Raw genomic sequence first — 23,249 nt, forward strand, 5'->3', positions numbered from 1 at the left:
CAGTTCTACAAAAAGTTCCTTGCCTTTGAAAAATGTTATGTCAGTTGTGTTAGGCCTTAGCCAAAGTTGGTTGCCTCAACATTGCAAAACGAAACTTTGGGTGACTGCCCAGGTAGTTAGTTGTCTCTGTCATTTGTTGCACATTTTGGAAGTTTCTTGTTTGTACTTCCTGGTTGCTTAAGTAATATTACTTCCCTTCTCAGATCTTTGATGGGGTTGAAGATTAGATAATTGTAGTTACCCTCTACATTATTTAGACTCCTTGAAATAGAAAGCTTAGTAAAACTTTTGTTATATGTTTTTTCTTAATATTGTTTGTAATTTTATATTTATTATTTGTTCCTATTGAATATAGTTGTATTTGGTTTGGTTCTGTCTTATTTAGACAAAAGGGGGAGATGAAGGGGAAGCCTAGCCAAAAACCTTGTTTTGTAAGGCGTGTCCCCCTTGGTCTAAAGGCGTGTCCCCCTTGGTCTAAAGGCGTGTCCCTCTTAGGCATGTCCCCCTTAGGCTAATATTGACTTATAAAATCTTGCAGGCCTGCGGCCTGCCTGCTCTTTGTTTCCCTGCCCTCCTCGCTGGAACCTTGGATTTGTAAGTTTCCTTTCCTTTCCTTTATTAAAACTGACTTATATATATATTAAAGCTTGTCTGGTGAATCATAACTGCCAATCAACCACGCACCTTCATTACACTGTTAGGAACAAGTGCTCATCTTTTGAGAAAAACGCATGTGCGTTTCTATTGCAACCTTCTTAAAAAATAAGTGTAATTCCAAAGAAAGTACTTATCTTTTAAACTACAGCACTTAAACAGAAATGGAACACACCATTCCCTTCTAACAATGCTTCACACTGTTAACTCCAAGTGTTTCTCTTTTGAGAGAAACGTTTGTGTGTTTCTATCTGAAGTTTCTAAAGAAAGAAGTACACTTTCAAAGAAAAGTGCTTCAATTTCAATTAAAGCATTTAGACAGAAATGCTTATCTTTCAAAATACAGCATGTAGACAGAAAAGCAATACTCCAGTCCATTCTAACAATGCTTTAAACTGTTAGAAGCAAGTGCTCGTCTTTTGAGAAAAACACATGTGCCTTTCGATCTCAACCTTCTAAAAAAATAAGTATACTTTCAAAGGAAAGTACTTATCTTTCAAACTACAGCATTTGAACAGAAATGCAACACAACATTCACTTCTAACAATGCTTTACACTGTTAACTTGTTAACTACAAGTGTTTCTCTTTTGAGAGAAACGCTTGTGTGTTTCTATCTCAAGTTTCTAAAGAAATAAGTACACTTTCAAAGGAAAGTGCTTCAATTTCAACTAAAGCATTTAGACAGAAATGCTTATCTTTCAAAGTACAGCATGTAGACAGAAAAGCAATACTCCATTCCATTCGAACAATGCTTAACACTGTTAGCAGAAAGTGCTCGTCTTTTGAGAAAAACGCATATGCATTTCTATCTCAACCTTCTAAAAAAATAAGTATACTTTCATAAGAAAGTGCTTATCTTTTAAACTACAGCATTTGAACAGAAATGCAACACACCATTCCCTGCAAACAATGCTTTACACTTTTAGTTGCAAGTGTTTCTCTTTTGAGAAAGAGCTGTGTGTTTCTATCTGAAGTTTCTAAAAAAATAAGTAAACTTTCAAAGGAAAGTGCTTCAATTTCAACTAAAGCATTTAGACAGAAATGCTTATCTTTCAAACTACAGCATTTAGACAGAAAAGCAATACTCCAGTCCATTCTAACCATGCTTTACCATGTTAGAAGCAAGTGCTCGACTTTTGAGAAAAATGCATGTGCCTTTCTATCTCAACCTTATAAAAAAATAAGTATACTTTCAAAGGAAAGTGCTTATCTTTCAAACTACAGCATTTGAACAGAAATGCAACACACCATTCCCTGCTAACAATGCTTTACATTGTTAGGAACAAGTGCTCATCTTTTGAGAAAAACGCATGTGCGTTTCTATTGCAACCTTCTTAAAAAATAAGTATACTTTCAAAAGAAAGTACTTATCTTTTAAACTACAGCATTTAAACAGAAATGCAAGACACCATTCCCTGCTAACAATGCTTTACACTGTTAGTTGCAAGCGTTTCACTTTTGAGAGAAACGCTTGTGTGTTTCTATCTCAAGTTTCTAAAGAAATAAGTACACTTTCAAAGGTAAGTTCTTCAATTTCAACTAAAGCATTTAGACAGAAATGCTTATCTTTCAAAATACAGCATGTAGACAGAAAAGCAATAGTCCTGTCCATTCAAACAATGCTTTACCATGTTAGAAGCAAGTGCTCGTCTTTTGAGAAAAACGCAGGTGCCTTTCTATTTCAACCTAATAAAAAAATAAGTATACTTTCAAAGGAAAGTACTTATCTTTCAAACTACAGCATTTGAACAGAAATGCAAGACACCATTCCCTGCTAACAATGCTTTACACTGTTAGAAAGAAGTGTTTCTATTTTGAGAAAGAGCTGTGAGTTTCTATATGAAGTATCTAAAAAAATACGTACAATTTCAAGGGAAAGTGCTTCAATTTCAAATAAAGCATTTAGACAGAAATGCTTATCTTTCAAAGTACAGCATGTAGACATAAAATCAATACTATATTCCATTCTAACAATGCTTTACACTGTTAACTGCAAGTGTTTCTCTTTCGAGAGAAACGCTTGTGTGTTTCTATCTGAAGTTTCTAAAGAAAGAAGTACACTTTCAAAGAAAAGTGCTTCAATTTCAACTAAAGCATTGAGACAGAAATGCTTATCTTTCCAAATACAGCATGTAGACAGAAAAGCAATACTCCAGTCCATTCTAACAATGCTTTAAACTGTTAGAAGCAAGTGCTCGTCTTTTGAGAAAAACGCATGTGCCTTCCTATCTCAATCTTCTAAAAAAATAAGTATACTTTCAAAGGAAAGTGCTTATCTTTCAAACTACAGTATTGGAACAGAAATGCCACACACCATTCCCCACTAACAATGCTTTACACTGTTAGGAACAACTGGTCATCTCTTGAGAAAAACGCATGTGCGTTTCTATCGCAACCTTCTTAAAAAATAAGTATACTTCCAAAGAAAGTGCTTATCTTTTAAACTACAGCAATTAAACAGAAATGCAACACACCATTCCCTTCTAACAATGCTTTACACTGTTAACTGCAAGTGTTTCTCTTTTGAGAGAAACGCTTGTGTGTTTCTATCTCAAGTTTCTAAAGAAATAAGTACACTTTCAAAGGAAAGTGCTTCAATTTCAACTAAAGCATTTAGACAGAAATGATTATCTTTCAAAGAACAGCATGTTGACAGAGAAGCAATACTCCATTCCATTCTAACAATGCTTTACACTGTTAGAAGCAAGTGCTCGTCTTTTGAGAAAAACGCATGTGCATTTCTATCTCAACCTTCTAAAAAAATTAATATACTTTCATAAGAAGGTGCTTATCTTTTAAACAACAGCATTTGAACAGAAACGCACCACACCATTCCCTGCTAACAGTGCTTTACACTGTTAGGAACAAGTGCTCAACTTTTGAGAAAAACGCATGTGCGTTTCTATTGCAACCTTCTTAAAAAATAAGTATACTTCCAAAGAAAGTACTTATCTTTTAAACTACAGCATTTAAACAGAAATGCAACACACCATTCCATTCTAATAATGCTTTACACTGTTAACTCCAAGTGTTTCTCTTTTGAGAGAAACGCTTGTGTGTTTCTATCTCAAGTTTCTAAAGAAACAAGTACACTTTCAAAGGAAAGTGCTTCAATTTCAACTAAAGCATTTAGACAGAATTGCTTATCTTTCAAAGTACAGCATGTAGATAGAAAAGCAATACTCCATTACATTCTAACAATGCTTTACACTGTAAGAAGCAAGTGCTCGTCTTTTGAGAAAAACGCATGTGCGTTTCTATCTCAACCTTCTAAAACAATAAGTATACTTTCATAAGGAAGCGCTTATCTTTTAAACTACAGCATTTGAACAGAAATGCAACACACCATTCCCTTCTAACAATGCTTTACACTGTTAGTTGCAAGTGTTTCCCTTTTGAGAGATACGCTTGTGTGTTTCTATCTCAAGTTTCTAAAGAAACAAGTACACTTTCAAAGGAAAGTGCTTCAATTTCAACTAAAGCATTTAGACAGAAATGCTTACCTTTCAAAATACAGCATGTAGACAGACAAGCAATACTCCAGTCCATTCAAACAATGTTTTACCATGTTAGAAGCAAGTGCTCGTCTTTTGAGAAAAACGCATGTGCCTTTCGATCTCAACCTTCTAAAAAAATAAGTATACTTTCAAAGGAAAGTGCGTATCTTTCAAACTACAGCATTTGAAAATAATGCAACACACCATTCCCTGCTAACAATGCTTTACACTGTTAGGAACAAGTGCTCATCTTTTGAGAAAAACGCATGTGCGTTTCTATTGAAAACTTCTTAAAAAATAAGTATACTTCCAAAGAAAGTTCTTATCTTTTAAACTACAGCATTTAAACAGAAATGCAACACACCATTCCCTTCTAACAATGCTTTACACTGTTAGTTGCAAGTGTTTCTCTTTTGAGAGAAAAGCTTGTGTGTTTCTATCTGAAGTTTCTAAAGAAATAAGTACACTTTCAAAGAAATGTGCTTCAAATTCAACAAAAGCATTTAGAGAGAAATGCTTATCTTTCTAAGTACAGCATGTAGACAGAAAAGCAATACTCCATTGCATTCTAACAATGCTTTACACTGTAAGAAGCAAGTGCTCGTCTTTTGAAAAAAACACATGTGGCTTTCTATCTCAACCTTCTAAAAATCAAGTATACTTTCAGAGGAAAGTACTTATCTTTCAAACTACAGCATTTGAACAGAAATGCAACACACCATTCCCTGCAAACAATGCTTTACACTGTTAGTTGCAAGTGTTTCTCTTTTGAGAAAGAGCTGTGTGTTTCTATCTGAAGTTTTTAAAAAAATATGTATACTTTCAAAGGAAAGTGCTTCAATTTCAACAAAAGCATTTAGACAGAAATGCTTATCTTTCAAAGTACAGCATGTAGACAGAAAAGCAATACTATATTCCATTCTAACAATGCTTTTCATTGTTAGGAACAAGTGCTCCTCTTTTGAGAATAACGCATGTGCGTTTCTATTGCAACTTTCTTAAAAAATAAGTATACTTTCAAAAGAAAGTACTTATCTTTTAAACTACAGCATTTAAACAGAAATGCAACACACCATTCCCTTCTAACAATGCTTTACACTGTTAGTTGCAAGTGTTTCTCTTTTGAGAGAAATCTTGTGCGTTTCTATCTGAATTTTCTAAAGAAATAAGTACACTTTCAAAGGAAAGTGCTTCAATTTCAACTAAAGCATTTAGACAGAAATGCTTATCTTTCAAAGAACAGCATGTAGACAGAAAAGCAATACTCCATTCCATTCTAACAATGCTTTAAACTGCTAGAAGCAAGTGCTCGTCATTTGAGAAAAACGCATGTGCTATTCTATCTCAACCTTCTAAAAAAATAAGTATACTTTCATGAGGAAGTGCTTATCTTTTAAACTACAGCATTTGAACAGAAATGCAACACACCATTCTCTTCGAACAATGCTTTACACTGTTAGTTGCAAGTGTTTCTCTTTTGAGAAAGAGCTGTGTGTTTCTATGTGAAGTTTCTAAAAAAATAGGTACACTTTCAAAGGAAAGTGCTTCAATTTCAACTAAAGCATTTAGACAGAAATGCTTATCTTTCAAAGTACAGCATGTAGACAGAAAAGCAATACTCCAGTCCATTCTAACAATGCTTTTCATTGTTAGGAACAAGTGCTCCTCTTTTGAGAATAACGCATGTGCGTTTCTATTGCAACTTTCTTAAAAAATAAGTATACTTTCAAAAGAAAGTTCTTATCTTTTAAACTACAGCATTTAAACAGAAATGCAACACACCATTCCCTTCTAACAATGCTTTACACTGTTAGTTGCAAGTGTTTCTCTTTTGAGAGAAAAGCTTGTGTGTTTCTATCTGAAGTTTCTAAAGAAATAAGTACACTTTCAAAGAAATGTGCTTCAAATTCAACAAAAGCATTTAGAGAGAAATGCTTATTTTTCTAAGTACAGCATGTAGACAGAAAAGCAATACTCCATTGCATTCTAACAATGCTTTACACTGTAAGAAGCAAGTGCTCGTCTTTTGAAAAAAACGCATGTGGCTTTCTATCTCAACCTTCTAAAAATCAAGTATACTTTCAGAGGAAAGTACTTATCTTTCAAACTACAGCATTTGAACAGAAATGCAACACACCATTCCCTGCAAACAATGCTTTACACTGTTAGTTACAAGTGTTTCTCTTTTGAGAAAGAACTGTGTGTTTCTATCTGAAGTTTCTAAAAAAATATGTATACTTTCAAAGGAAAGTGCTTCAATTTCAACAAAAGCATTTAGACAGAAATGCTTATCTTTCAAAGTACAGCATGTAGACAGAAAAGCAATACTATATTCCATTCTAACAATGCTTTTCATTGTTAGGAACAAGTGCTCCTCTTTTGAGAATAACGCATGTGCGTTTCTATTGCAACTTTCTTAAAAAATAAGTATACTTTCAAAAGAAAGTACTTATCTTTTAAACTACAGCATTTAAACAGAAATGCAACACACCATTCCCTTCTAACAATGCTTTACACTGTTAGTTGCAAGTGTTTCTCTTTTGAGAGAAACCTTGTGCGTTTCTATCTGAATTTTCTAAAGAAATAAGTACACTTTCAAAGGAAAGTGCTTCAATTTCAACTAAAGCATTTAGACAGAAATGCTTATCTTTCAAAGAACAGCATGTAGACAGAAAAGCAATACTCCATTCCATTCTAACAATGCTTTAAACTGCTAGAAGCAAGTGCTCGTCATTTGAGAAAAACGCATGTGCTATTCTATCTCAACCTTCTAAAAAAATAAGTATACTTTCATGAGGAAGTGCTTATCTTTTAAACTACAGCATTTGAACAGAAATGCAACACACCATTCCCTTCGAACAATGCTTTACACTGTTAGTTGCAAGTGTTTCTCTTTTGAGAAAGAGCTGTGTGTTTCTATGTGAAGTTTCTAAAAAAATAGGTACACTTTCAAAGGAAAGTGCTTCAATTTCAACTAAAGCATTTAGACAGAAATGCTTATCTTTCAAAGTACAGCATGTAGACAGAAAAGCAATACTCCAGTCCATTCTAACAATGCTTTACCATGTTAGAAGCAAGTGCTCGTCTTATGAGAAAAACGCATGTGCCTTCCTATCTCAACCTTCTAAAAAAAAATAAGTATACTTTCAAAGGAAAGTGCTTATCTTTCAAACTACAGTATTGGAACAGAAATGCCACACACCATTCCCCACTAACAATGCTTTACCCTGTTAGGAACAAGTGCTCATCTCTTGAGAAAAACGCATGTGCGTTTCTATCGCAACCTTATTAAAAAATAAGTATACTTCCAAAGAAAGTGCTTATCTTTTAAACTACAGCAATTAAACAGAAATTCAACACACCATTCCCTTCTAACAATGCTTTACACTGTGAACTGCAAGTGTTTCTCTTTGAGAGAAATGCTTGTGTGTTTCTATCTCAAGTTTCTAAAGAAACAAGTACACTTTCAAAGGAAAATGCGTCAATTTCAACTAAAGCATTTAGACATAAATGCTTATCTTTCAAAGTACAGCATGTAGACAGAAATCAATACTCCAGTCCATTCTAACAATGCTTTACACTGTTAGAAGCAAGGACTCGGCTTTTGAGAAAAACGCATGTGCCTTTCTATCTCAACCTTCTAAAAAGATAAGTATACTTTCATATGAAAGTTCTTATCTTTTAAACTACAGCATTTGAACAGAAATGCAACACAAAATTCCCTGCTAACAATGCTTTACACTGTTAGTTGCAAGTGTTTCTCTTTTGAGAAAGAGCTGTGTGTTTCTATCTGAAGTTTCTAAAAAAATAAGTATATTTCAGAGGAAAGTGCTTCAATTTCAACTAAAGCATTTAGACAGAAATGCTTATCTTTCAAAGTACAGCATGTAGACAGAAAAGCAATACTGCAGTCCATTCTAACAATGCTTTACAGTGTTAGGAGCGAGTGCTCATCTCATGAGAATAATGCATGTGCCTTTCTATGGCAACCTTCTTAAAAAATAAATATACTTCCAAAGAAAGTACTTTTATTTAAACTACAGCATTTAAACAGAAATGCAACACACCATTCCCTGTTAACAATGCTTTAAACTGTTAGGACCAAGTGCTCATCTTTTGAGAAAAACGCATGTGCGTTTCTATTGCAACCTTCTTAAAAAATAAGTATACTTCCAAAGAAAGTACTTATCTTTTAAACTACAGCATTTAAACAGAAATGCAACACACCATTCCCTTCTAATAATGCTTTACACTGTTAACTCCAAGTGTTTCTTTTTTGAGAGAAATGCTTGTGTGTTTCTATCTCAAGTTTCTAAAGAAACAAGTACACTTTCATGGGAAAGTGCTTCAATTTCAACTAAAGCATTTAGACAGAAATGCTTATCTTTCAAAGTACAGCATGTAGACAGAAAAGCAATACTCCAGTCCATTCTAACAATGCTTTACCATGTTAGAAGCAAGTGCTCGTCTTTTGAGAAAAACGCATTTGCCTTTCTATCTCAACCTTCTAAAAAAATAAGTACTTTCATAAGAAAGTTCTTATCTTTTAAACTACAGCATTTAAACAGATATGCAACACACCATTCCCTTCTAACAATGCTTTACACTGTTACCTGCAAGTGTTTCTCTTTTGAGAGAAATGCCTGTGTGTTTCTATCTGAAGTTTCTAAAGAAATAAGTACAATTTCAAAGGAAAGTGCTTCAATTTCAACTAAAGCATTTAGATAAAAATGGTTATCTTTCAAAGTACAGCATGTAGACAGAAAATCAATAATACATTTCATTCTTACAATACTTTACACTGTTAGAAGCAAGTGCTCGTCTTTTGAGAAAAACACATGTGCCTTAATATCTCAACCTTCTAAAAAAATAAGTATACTTTCAATGGAAAGTGCTTATCTTTCAAACTACACGATTTGAAGAGAAATGCAACACACCATTCCCTGCTAACAATGCTTTACACTGTTAGTTGCAAGTGTTTCTCTTTTGAGAGAAATGCCTGTGTGTTTCTATCTGAAGTTTCTAAAGAAATAAGTACACTTTCAAAGGAAAGTGCTTCAATTTCAACTAAAGCATTTAGATAAAAATGGTTATCTTTCAAAGTACAGCATGTAGACAGAAAAGCAATACTCCATTCCATTCTAACAATGCTTTACACTGTTAGAAGCAAGTGCTTGTCTTTTGAGGAAAACGCATGTGGGTTTCTGTCTCAAACTTCTAAATAAAAATAAGTATACTTTCAAAGGAAAGTGCTTATCTTTCAAACTCCAGCATTTGAACAGAAATGCAACACACCATTTCCTTCTAACTATGCTTTATCCTCTGAGAAGCAACTCTTTCTCTTTTGAGAGAAACACATGTGTGTTTAATCTGAAGTTTCTAAAGCAATAAGTACTTTCAAAAGAAAGTGCATCGATTTCATAGTAAAGCATTTAGATAGATATGATTATCTATCAAAGCACAGCATGTAGACAGAAATGCAAAACTCCATTCCCTTCTAATACTGCTTCACAATTTTAGAAAAAAGTCCTTCTTTTTTCGAGAAACACATGTGCTTTTCTGTCTGAAGCTTATAAAGAAATAAGTACACTTACAAAAAAGTGTCCATCTCGCAAATTACATCCTCTTGACAGAAATGCAAACCTCTCTTAATGTCTTACAATGCTATTCACACTTTCATGCAATTTCTTCACTTGTGTGAGCAACATATGGGAATCTTTTCTTTTAAAGAGAAGCATTTAGACAGAAATGCAGTACTTCCTTCACTTCTAACAGTCCTTTACACTGTGAAAAGCAATTGCTTCTCTTTTGAGAGAAACGCATATGCTTTTCTCAGTAAAGCTTCGGTAGAAGAACGTACATTTTCAAAAGAAAATGCTTATCTTTCAAAGGACAGCAATGTCTTCTAACAATGCTGTACGATTTTTGGAGCAAAAGCTTCCTTTTGGAGAGAAATGCCAATGGGATTCTCTGGAAAGTTTTTAAAGGATTATTTATACTATCCAAAGTAAGTGTTTATCTTTCAAGGTACAGCATGTAGACAGAAATACAACACTCCCTTGACATCTAACAATGCTTTGCACTGTTAGCAGCATGTGCTTCTCTTTTGAGTGAAATGCATTGGCGTTTCTATCCAAAGCTTCTAAAGAAATAAGTACTCTTTCAAAAGAAAGAGCTCATCTTTCATAGATCAGCATTTTGAAAAAAATGCAGCACTCCATTAAGTACTAAGAATGATTTCCAATCTTTGAAGCAAGTGATTCTCATTTGCGAGAGACATATATGCGTTTCATAGGAAAGCGTTTAAAAAATTATGTACATATTCAAAAGAAAGTGCTTTTCTTTCAAAATACAGAATGTAGACAGATATGCAACACACCATTCCCTTCTAACAATGCTTTACACTGTTAGTTGCAAGTGTTTCTCTTTAGAGAGAAACGCCAAGGCGTTTCTACCTGAAGTTTCTAAAGAAATAAGTACACTTTCAAAGGAAAGTCCTACAATTTCAACTAAAGCATTTAGACAGAAATGCTTATCTTTCAAAGTACAGCATGTAGACAGATATGCAATACTCCATTCCATTCTAACAATGCTTTAAACTGCTAGAAGCAAGTGCTCGTCTTTGAGAAAAACGCATATGCGTTTATATCTCAACTGTCTAAAAAAATAAGTATACTGTCAAAGGAAAGTGCTTATCTTCCAAACTAAAGCATTTAAAAAGAAATGCAACACACCATTCCCTTCTAACAATGCTTTACACTGTTAGTTGCAAGTGTTTCTCTTTTGAGAAAAATGCCTGTGTGTTTCTATCTGAGGTTTCTAAAGAAATAAGTACACTTTCAAAGTAAAGTCCTTCAATTTCAACTAAAGCATTTAGACAGAAATGCTTATCTTCCAACGTACAGCATGTAGACAGAAATGCAAAACTCCAATCCATTCTAACAATGCTTTACACTGCTAGAAGCAAGTGCTCGCCTTTGAGAAAAATGCATGTGCCTTTTTATCTCAACCTTCTAAAAAATAAGTATACTTTCAAAGGAAAGTGCTTATCTTTCAAACTACTGCATTTGAACAGAAATGCAACACACCATTCCCTGCTAACAATGTTTTACACTGTTAGGAACAAGTGCTCATCTTTTGAGAAAAACGCATGTGCGTTTCTATTGCAACCATCTTAAAAAATAAGTATACTTCAAAAGAAAGTGCTTATCTTTTAAACTACAGCATTTAAACAGAAATGCAACACACCATTCCCTTTTTACAATGCTTTACACTGTTAATTGCATGTGTTTCTCTTTTGAGAGAAAAGCTTGGTGTTTCTATCTGAAGTTTCTAAAGAAATAAGTACACTTTCAAAGAAATGTGCTTCAATTTCAACTAAAGCATTAAGACAGAAAAGCTTATCTTTCAAAGTACAGCATATAGACAGAAAATCAATACTACATTCTATTCTAACAATGTTTTCCGTGTTAGAAGCAAGTGCTCGTCTTTTGAGAAAAACGCATGTGCCTTTCTATCTCAACCTTCTAAAAAAATAAGTATACCTTCAAAGGAAAGTGCTTATCTTTCAAACTACTGCATTTGAACAGAAATGCAATACACAATTCCCTGCTAACAATGCTTTACACTGTTAACTGCAAGTGTTTCTCTTTTGAGAGAAACGCTTGTGTGTTTCTATCTCAAGTTTTTAAAGAAATAAAAACAGTTTCAAAGGAAAGTGCTTAAATTTCAACTAAAGCATTTAGAAAGAAATGCTAATCTTTCAAAGTACAGAATGTAGACAGAAAACAATACTCCAGTCCATTCTAACAATGTTATACTCTGTTAGAAGCAAGTGCTCATCTTATGAGAAAAATGCATGTGCCTTACTATCTCAACCTACTAAAAAAATAAGTATACCTTAAAAAGAAAGAGCTTATCTTTTAAACTACAGCATTTGAATAGTAATGCAACACACCATTCCCTGCTAACAATGCAAGTGTTTCTCTTTGAGAGTAATGCCTGTGTGTTTCTATCTGAAGTTTCTAAAGAAATAAGTACACTTTCAAAGGAAAGTCTTTCAATTTCAACTAAAGCATTTAGACAGAAATGCTTATATTTCAAAGTACACCATCTAGATAGAAAACAATACTCTAGTCCATTCTAACTATGCTTTACACTGTTAGAAGCAAGTGCTCGTCTTTTGAGAAAAATGCATGTGTGTTTCTATCTCAACCTTCTAAAAAAATAAGTATACTTTCATAAGAAAGTGCTTATCTTTTAAACTACAGCATTTGAACAGAAATGCAACACAACATTCCCTGCTAACAATGCTTTACACTGTTAGGAACAAGTGCTCATGTTTTGAGAAAAACGCATGTGCGTTTCTTTTGCAACCTTCTTAAAAAATAAGTATACTTCCAAAGAAAGTACTTATCATTTAAACTACAGCATTTAAACAGAAATCAACACACCATTCCCTTCCAACAATGCTTTACACTGTTAATTGCATGTGTTTCTCTTTTGAGAGAAATGCTTGTGTGTTTCTATCTGAAGTTTCTAAAGAAATAAGTATACTTTCAAAGAAATGTACTTCAGTTTCAATTAAAGCATTTAGACAGAAATGTTCATCATTCAAAGTACAGCATGTACACAGAAAACAATACTCCAGTCTATTCTAACAACGCTTTACACTGTTAGAAGCAAGTGCTCGTCTTTTGAGAAAAATGCATGTGTGTTTCTATCTCAACCTTCTAAAAATATATGTATACCTTCATAAGAAAGTATTTATCTTTTAAACTACAGCATTTGAACAGACATGCAACACACCATTCCCTGCTAACAATGCTTTACACTGTTAATTGCAAGTGTTTCTCTTTTGAGAGAAATGCTTGTGTGTTTCTATCTGAAGTTTCTAAACAAATAAGTACACTTTCATAGGAAAGTGCTTGAATTTCAAATAAAGCATTTAAACAGAAATGCTTATCTTTCAAAGTACAGCATGTAGACAGAAAAGCAATATTCCAGTCCATTCTAACAATGCTTTACACCTTTAGAAGCAAGTAGTCATCTTTTGAAAAAAAAAAAAAAACGCATGTGCGTTTCCATCTCAACCTTCTAAAAAAATAAGTATACTTTCATAAGATAGTTCTTATCTTTTAAACTACAGCACTGGAACAGAAATGCAACACACCATTCCCTTCTAACAATGCTTTACACTGTTAGTTGCAAGTGTTTCTCTTTTGAGAGAAACGCATGTGCGTTTCTATCTGAAGTTTCTAAAGAAATAAGTACACTTTCAATGGAAAGTGCTTCAATTTCAACTAAACCATTTAGACAGAAATGCTTATCTTTCAAAGTACACCATGTATAAAGAAAAGCAATACTCCATTCCATTCTAACAATGCTTTACACTGTTAGGAACAATTGCTTGTCTTTTGAGAAAAACTCATGTGCCTTACTATCTCAACCTTCTAAAAAAAGAAGTATACCTTAAAAAGAAAGAGCTTATCTTTTAAACTACAGCATTTGTATAGAAATGCAACACATCATTCCCTGCTAACAATGCTTTACACTGTTAGGTGCAAGTGTTTCTCTTTTAAGAGAAATGCCTGTGTGTTTCTATCTGAAGTTTCTAAAGAAATAAGTACACTTTCAAAGGAAAGTGCTTCAATTTCCACTAAAGCATTTAGACAGAAATCCTTATCTTTCAAAGTACAGCATGTAGACAGAAAAGCAATACTCCAGTCCATTCTAACAATGCTTTACACTTTTAGAAGCAAGTGCTCATCTTTTGAAAAAAACGCATGTGCGTTTCTTTCTCAACCTTCTAAAAAAATAAGTATACTTTCATAAGATAGTGCTTATCTTTTAAACTACAGCTTTGGAACAGAAATGCAACACACCATTCCCTTCTAACAATGCTTTACACTGTTAGTTGCAACTGTTTCTCTTTTGAGAGAAACGCATGTGCGTTTCTATCTGAAGTTTCTAAAGAAATAAGTACACTTTCAACGGAAAGTGCTTCAATTTCAACTAAAGCATTTAGACAGAAATGCTTATCTTTTAAAGTACAGCATGTAGACAGAAAATCAATACTACATTCCAATCTAACAATGCTTTACACAGTTAGGAGCAAGTGCTCGTCTTTTGAGAAAAAGGCATGTGGGTTTCTATCTCAAACTTCAAAAAACAAGTATACTTTCAAAAGAAAGTACTTATCTTTCAAATTACAGCATTTAAACAGAAATGAAACACACCATTCTCTGCTATCAATGCTTTACACTGTTAGTTGCAAGTGTTTCTCTTTTGAAGTTTCTAAAGAAACAAGTACACTTTCAAAGGAAAGTGCTTAAATTTCAACTAAAGCATTTAGACAGAAATGCTTATCTTTCAAAGTACAGTAAGTAGACAGAAAAGCAATACTCCATTCCATTCTAACAATGCTTTACACTGTTAGGAGCAAGTACTAGTCTTTTGAGAAAAACGCATGTGTGTTTCTATCTCAAACTTCTAAATAAACATAAGTATACTTTCAAAGGAAAGTGCTTATCTTTCAAACTACAGCATTTGAACAGAAATGCAACACAACATTTCTTTCTATCTATGCTTTACGCTCTTAGAATCAACTCTTTCTCTTTTGAGAGAAACACATGTGCGTTTAATCTGACATTCCTAAAGCAATAAGTACTTTCAAAAGAAAGTGCATCGATTTCATACTAAAGCATTTAGACAGATATGATTATCTTTCAAAGCACAGCATGTAGACAGAAATGCAAAACTCCATTCCCTTCTAATAATGCTTTACAATGTTAGAAAAAAGTGCTTCTCTTTTCGAGACACGCATGTGCTTTTCTGTCTGAAGCTTCTAAAGAAATAAGTACACTTACAAAAAAGTGTCCATCTCACAAAGTACATCCTTTTGATGGAAATGCAAACCTTTCTTAATGTCTTACAATGCTTTTCACACTTTCAAGCAATTTCGTCACTTGTGTGAGAAACAAATGGGAATCTTTTCTTTCAAAGAGAAGCATTTAGACAGAAATGCAGTACTCCCTTCACTTCTTCTTTTTTTTTTTAATAGAGGTTCTTGGGCAGTGAGGGGAGGGATTTAATGAAGACATCCTTTATTGGCCTTAGTGTTCCAAGGCCTCTTACTCTCTGCATGTAGTCTGACTGTGTGTCTGTTTGATCCCATCTGTTGTAGGAGATATCTCCTCTGATAAGTGAGAAAAGCACTGAATCATGAGTAAAGCAAAATGTCATTAAGAGTATTTGATTGCTATGTCTATGATTCCATGACATGTCCCTGGGATATCCAGTCTTGGATTCTTGATCAAGCAATGTGTGTTGGGTATGGGTTTCATATTGTGGAATAGGCCTTCAGTAAACCAACCAACTAGATACTTGTTGGTTACTCCCACAAGCTTTGGGCCACCATTGCGCTAGCAGGACACCACTGTAGATGAAAGAGTTGGTAGCTAGTTGGTGTTTATATTTTTCCTTTGATACCCACCCAGAGTGCCTTCAAGTATGAAAAACATTGAAATGTACACTCTATATGCACCATCTCAACTTCTCTGTTTTTAGTGAGTCATGCAGATGTTGAAATTCAGCAATAACACCTTCTTATCAGTTTGTGGAGAGCAACCTATAGTTTTGACAACAGCCTGCTTGGGTGTTCCTGTGGGACTCCTTTGGCCAACAACTATGGATGGGAGGGAAAGTGAGAAGGCCTGTAGAAGAGAAGAGAAAGTGGAAACCATAATCAGGATATATGGAGATCACCAACTCCCTTCACTTCTAACAGTGCTTTACACTGTGAAAAGCAAGTGCTTCTCTTTTGAGAGAAACGCATATGCTTTTCTCAGGAAAGCTTCGGTAGAAGTACGTACACTTTCAAAAGAAAATGCTTATCTTTCAAAGGACAGCATTGTCTTCTAACAATGCCTTACAATTGTCGGAGCAAGAGCTTTCTTTTGGAGAGAAATGCCAATGGGTTTCAGTGGAAAGCTTTTAAAGGATTATGTACACTTTTCAAAGAAAGCACTTATCTTTCAAGGTACAGCATGTAGACAGAAATACAACACTCATTTGACATCTAACAATGCTTTGCACTGTTAGCAGCATGTGCTTCTCTTTTGAGTGAAATGCATTGGCGTTTCTATCCAAAGCTTCTAAAGAAATAAGTACTCTTTCAAAAGAAAGAGCTCATCTTTCATAGATCAGCATTTTGAAAAAATGCAGCACTCCATTCAGTACTAAGAATGCTTTCCAATCTTTGAAGCAAGTGATTCTCATTTGCGAGAGACATATATGCGTTTCATAGGAAAGCGTTTAAAAAATTATGTACATATTCAAAAGAAAGTACTTTTCTTTCAAAATACAGAATGTAGACAGATATGCAACACACCATTCCCTTCTAACAATGCTTTACACTGTTAGTTGCAAGTGTTTCTCTTTAGAGAGAAACGCCAAGGCGTTTCTACCTGAAGTTTCTAAAGAAATAAGTACACTTTCAAAGGAAAGTCCTACAAATTCAACTAAAGCATTTAGACAGAAATGCTTATCTTTCAAAGTACAGCATGTAGACAGATATGCAATACTCCATTCCATTCTAACAATGCTTTAAACTGCTAGAAGCAAGTGCTCGTCTTTGAGAAAAACGCATATGCGTTTATATCTCAACTGTCTAAAAAAATAAGTATACTGTCAAAGGAAAGTGCTTATCTTCCAAACTAAAGCATTTAAAAAGAAATGCAACACACCATTCCCTTCTAACAATGCTTTACACTGTTAGTTGCAAGTGTTTCTCTTTTGAGAAAAATGCCTGTGTGTTTCTATCTGAGGTTTCTAAAGAAATAAGTACACTTTCAAAGTAAAGTCCTTCAATTTCAACTAAAGCATTTAGACAGAAATGCTTATCTTCCAACGTACAGCATGTAGACAGAAATGCAAAACTCCAATCCATTCTAACAATGCTTTACACTGCTAGAAGCAAGTGCTCGCCTTTGAGAAAAATGCATGTGCCTTTTTATCTCAACCTTCTAAAAAAATAAGTATACTTTCAAAGGAAAGTGCTTATCTTTCAAACTACTGCATTTGAACAGAAATGCAACACACCATTCCCTGCTAACAATGTTTTACACTGTTAGGAACAAGTGCTCATCTTTTGAGAAAAACGCATGTGCGTTTCTATTGCAACCATCTTAAAAAATAAGTATACTTCAAAAGAAAGTGCTTATCTTTTAAACTACAGCATTTAAACAGAAATGCAACACACCATTCCCTTTTTACAATGCTTTACACTGTTAATTGCATGTGTTTCTCTTTTGAGAGAAAAGCTTGGTGTTTCTATCTGAAGTTTCTAAAGAAATAAGTACACTTTCAAAGAAATGTGCTTCAATTTCAACTAAAGCATTAAGACAGAAAAGCTTATCTTTCAAAGTACAGCATATAGACAGAAAATCAATACTACATTCTATTCTAACAATGTTTTACGTGTTAGAAGCAAGTGCTCGTCTTTTGAGAAAAACGCATGTGCCTTTCTATCTCAACCTTCTAAAAAAATAAGTATACCTTCAAAGGAAAGTGCTTATCTTTCAAACTACTGCATTTGAACAGAAATGCAATACACAATTCCCTGCTAACAATGCTTTACACTGTTAACTGCAAGTGTTTCTCTTTTGAGAGAAACGCTTGTGTGTTTCTATCTCAAGTTTTTAAAGAAATAAAAACAGTTTCAAAGGAAAGTGCTTAAATTTCAACTAAAGCATTTAGAAAGAAATGCTAATCTTTCAAAGTACAGAATGTAGACAGAAAACAATACTCCAGTCCATTCTAACAATGTTATACTCTGTTAGAAGCAAGTGCTCATCTTATGAGAAAAATGCATGTGCCTTACTATCTCAACCTACTAAAAAAATAAGTATACCTTAAAAAGAAAGAGCTTATCTTTTAAACTACAGCATTTGAATAGTAATGCAACACACCATTCCCTGCTAACAATGCAAGTGTTTCTCTTTGAGAGTAATGCCTGTGTGTTTCTATCTGAAGTTTCTAAAGAAATAAGTACACTTTCAAAGGAAAGTCTTTCAATTTCAACTAAAGCATTTAGACAGAAATGCTTATATTTCAAAGTACACCATCTAGATAGAAAACAATACTCTAGTCCATTCTAACTATGCTTTACACTGTTAGAAGCAAGTGCTCGTCTTTTGAGAAAAATGCATGTGTGTTTCTATCTCAACCTTCTAAAAAAATAAGTATACTTTCATGAGAAAGTGCTTATCTTTTAAACTACAGCATTTGAACAGACATGCAACACAACATTCCCTGCTAACAATGCTTTACACTGTTAGGAACAAGTGATCATGTTTTGAGAAAAACGCATGTGCGTTTCTTTTGCAACCTTCTTAAAAAATAAGTATACTTCCAAAGAAAGTACTTATCATTTAAACTACAGCATTTAAACAGAAATCAACACACCATTCCCTTCCAACAATGCTTTACACTGTTAATTGCATGTGTTTCTCTTTTGAGAGAAATGCTTGTGTGTTTCTATCTGAAGTTTCTAAAGAAATAAGTATACTTTCAAAGAAATGTACTTCAGTTTCAATTAAAGCATTTAGACAGAAATGTTCATCATTCAAAGTACAGCATGTACACAGAAAACAATACTCCAGTCTATTCTAACAACGCTTTACACTGTTAGAAGCAAGTGCTCGTCTTTTGAGAAAAATGCATGTGTGTTTCTATCTCAACCTTCTAAAAATATATGTATACCTTCATAAGAAAGTATTTATCTTTTAAACTACAGCATTTGAACAGACATGCAACACACCATTCCCTGCTAACAATGCTTTACACTGTTAATTGCAAGTGTTTCTCTTTTGAGAGAAATGCTTGTGTGTTTCTATCTGAAGTTTCTAAACAAATAAGTACACTTTCATAGGAAAGTGCTTGAATTTCAAATAAAGCATTTAGACAGAAATGCTTATCTTTCAAAGTACAGCATGTAGACAGAAAAGCAATATTCCAGTCCATTCTAACAATGCTTTACACCTTTAGAAGCAAGTAGTCATCTTTTGAAAAAAAAAAAAAAAACGCATGTGCGTTTCCATCTCAACCTTCTAAAAAAATAAGTATACTTTCATAAGATAGTTCTTATCTTTTAAACTACAGCACTGGAACAGAAATGCAACACACCATTCCCTTCTAACAATGCTTTACACTGTTAGTTGCAAGTGTTTCTCTTTTGAGAGAAACGCATGTGCGTTTCTATCTGAAGTTTCTAAAGAAATAAGTACACTTTCAATGGAAAGTGCTTCAATTTCAACTAAACCATTTAGACAGAAATGCTTATCTTTCAAAGTACACCATGTATAAAGAAAAGCAATACTCCATTCCATTCTAACAATGCTTTACACTGTTAGGAACAAGTGCTTGTCTTTTGAGAAATACTCATGTGCCTTACTATCTCAACCTTCTAAAAAAAGAAGTATACCTTAAAAAGAAAGAGCTTATCTTTTAAACTACAGCATTTGTATAGAAATGCAACACATCATTCCCTGCTAACAATGCTTTACACTGTTAGGTGCAAGTGTTTCTCTTTTAAGAGAAATGCCTGTGTGTTTCTATCTGAAGTTTCTAAAGAAATAAGTACACTTTCAAAGGAAAGTGCTTCAATTTCCACTAAAGCATTTAGACAGAAATCCTTATCTTTCAAAGTACAGCATGTAGACAGAAAACAATACTCCATTCCATTCTTACAATGTTTTACACTGTTAGAAGCAAGTGCTCGTCTTTTGAGAAAAACGCATGTGCGTTTCTATCTCAACCTTCTAAAAAAATAAGTATACTTTCAAAGGAAAGTGCTTATCTTTCAAACTACAGCATTTAAACAGAAATGCAACACACCATTCCCTGCTAACAATGCTTTACACTGTTAATTGCAAGTGTTTCTCTTTTGATAGAAGCGTTTGTGTGTTTCTATCTCAAGTTTCTAAAGAAATAAGTACACTTTCAAAGTAAAGTGCTTCAATTTCAAATAAAGCATTTAGACAGAAATGCTTATCTTTCAAAGTACAGCATGTAGACAGAAAAGCAATACTCCAGTCCATTCTAACAATGCTTTACACCTTTAGAAGCAAGTGCTCATCTTTTGAAAAAAACGCATGTGCGTTTCTTTCTCAACCTTCTAAAAAAATAAGTATACTTTCATAAGATAGTGCTTATCTTTTAAACTACAGCTTTGGAACAGAAATGCAACACACCATTCCCTTCTAACAATGCTTTACACTGTTAGTTGCAACTGTTTCTCTTTTGAGAGAAACGCATGTGCGTTTCTATCTGAAGTTTCTAAAGAAATAAGTACACTTTCAACGGAAAGTGCTTCAATTTCAACTAAAGCATTTAGACAGAAATGCTTATCTTTTAAAGTACAGCATGTAGACAGAAAATCAATACTACATTCCAATCTAACAATGCTTTACACAGTTAGGAGCAAGTGCTCGTCTTTTGAGAAAAAGGCATGTGGGTTTCTATCTCAAACTTCAAAAAACAAGTATACTTTCAAAAGAAAGTACTTATCTTTCAAATTACAGCATTTAAACAGAAATGAAACACACCATTCTCTGCTATCAATGCTTTACACTGTTAGTTGCAAGTGTTTCTCTTTTGAAGTTTCTAAAGAAATAAGTACACTTTCAAAGGAAAGTGCTTAAATTTCAACTAAAGCATTTAGACAGAAATGCTTATCTTTCAAAGTACAGTAAGTAGACAGAAAAGCAATACTCCATTCCATTCTAACAATGCTTTACACTGTTAGGAGCAAGTACTAGTCTTTTGAGAAAAACGCATGTGTGTTTCTATCTCAAACTTCTAAATAAACATAAGTATACTTTCAAAGGAAAGTGCTTATCTTTCAAACTACAGCATTTGAACAGAAATGCAACACAACATTTCTTTCTATCTATGCTTTACGCTCTTAGAATCAACTCTTTCTCTTTTGAGAGAAACACATGTGCGTTTAATCTGACATTCCTAAAGCAATAAGTACTTTCAAAAGAAAGTGCATCGATTTCATACTAAAGCATTTAGACAGATATGATTATCTTTCAAAGCACAGCATGTAGACAGAAATGCAAAACTCCATTCCCTTCTAATAATGCTTTACAATGTTAGAAAAAAGTGCTTCTCTTTTCGAGACACGCATGTGCTTTTCTGTCTGAAGCTTCTAAAGAAATAAGTACACTTACAAAAAAGTGTCCATCTCACAAAGTACATCCTTTTGATGGAAATGCAAACCTTTCTTAATGTCTTACAATGCTTTTCACACTTTCAAGCAATTTCGTCACTTGTGTGAGAAACAAATGGGAATCTTTTCTTTCAAAGAGAAGCATTTAGACAGAAATGCAGTACTCCCTTCACTTCTTCTTTTTTTTTTAATAGAGGTTCTTGGGCAGTGAGGGGAGGGATTTAATGAAGACATCCTTTATTGGCCTTAGTGTTCCAAGGCCTCTTACTCTCTGCATGTAGTCTGACTGTGTGTCTGTTTGATCCCATCTGTTGTAGGAGATATCTCCTCTGATAAGTGAGAAAAGCACTGAATCATGAGTAAAGCAAAATGTCATTAAGAGTATTTGATTGCTATGTCTATGATTCCATGACATGTCCCTGGGATATCCAGTCTTGGATTCTTGATCAAGCAATGTGTGTTGGGTATGGGTTTCATATTGTGGAATAGGCCTTCAGTAAACCAACCAACTAGATACTTGTTGGTTACTCCCACAAGCTTTGGGCCACCATTGCGCTAGCAGGACACCACTGTAGATGAAAGAGTTGGTAGCTAGTTGGTGTTTATATTTTTCCTTTGATACCCACCCAGAGTGCCTTCAAGTATGAAAAACATTGAAATGTACACTCTATATGCACCATCTCAACTTCTCTGTTTTTAGTGAGTCATGCAGATGTTGAAATTCAGCAATAACACCTTCTTATCAGTTTGTGGAGAGCAACCTATAGTTTTGACAACAGCCTGCTTGGGTGTTCCTGTGGGACTCCTTTGGCCAACAACTATGGATGGGAGGGAAAGTGAGAAGGCCTGTAGAAGAGAAGAGAAAGTGGAAACCATAATCAGGATATATGGAGATCACCAACTCCCTTCACTTCTAACAGTGCTTTACACTGTGAAAAGCAAGTGCTTCTCTTTTGAGAGAAACGCATATGCTTTTCTCAGGAAAGCTTCGGTAGAAGTACGTACACTTTCAAAAGAAAATGCTTATCTTTCAAAGGACAGCATTGTCTTCTAACAATGCCTTACAATTGTCGGAGCAAGAGCTTTCTTTTGGAGAGAAATGCCAATGGGTTTCAGTGGAAAGCTTTTAAAGGATTATGTACACTTTTCAAAGAAAGCACTTATCTTTCAAGGTACAGCATGTAGACAGAAATACAACACTCCCTTCACTTCTAACAATGCTTTGCACTGTTAGCAGCATGTGCTTCTCTTTTGAGTGAAACGCATGTGCGTTTCTATCCGAAGCTTCTAAAGAAATAAGTACACTTTCAAAAGCAAGAGCTCATCTTTCATAGAACAGCATATTGAAAGAAATGCAGCACTCCATTCAGATTAAGAATGCTTTCCAATCTTTGAAGCAAGTGATTCTCATTTGCGAGAGACATATATGCGTTTCACAGGAAAGCGTCTAAAAAATTATATACATATTCAAAAGAAAGTACTTTTCTTTCAAAGTACAGAATGTAGAAAGTAATGCAACACACCATTGCCTTCTAACAATGCTTTACACTGTTAGTTGCAAGTGTTTCTCTTTAGAGAGAAACGCCAGTGCGTTTCTATCTGAAGTTTCTAAAGAAATAAGTACACTTACAAAGGAAAGTGCTTCAATTTCAACTAAAGCATTTAGACAGAAATGCTTATCTTTCAAAGTACAGCACGTAGACAGAAAATCAATACTCCATTCCAATCTAACAATGCTTTACACAGTTAGGAGCAAGTGCTCGTCTTTTGAGAAAAAGCCTGTGCGTTTCTATCTCAAACTTCAAAAAATAAGTATACTTTCAAAAGAAAGTACTTATCTTTCAAATTACAGCATTTAAAC

The sequence above is a fragment of the Arvicola amphibius genome, chromosome 7 (assembly GCF_903992535.2).
Source record: "Arvicola amphibius chromosome 7, mArvAmp1.2, whole genome shotgun sequence".
In the NCBI taxonomy this organism is placed as follows: Eukaryota; Metazoa; Chordata; class Mammalia; order Rodentia; family Cricetidae; genus Arvicola; species Arvicola amphibius.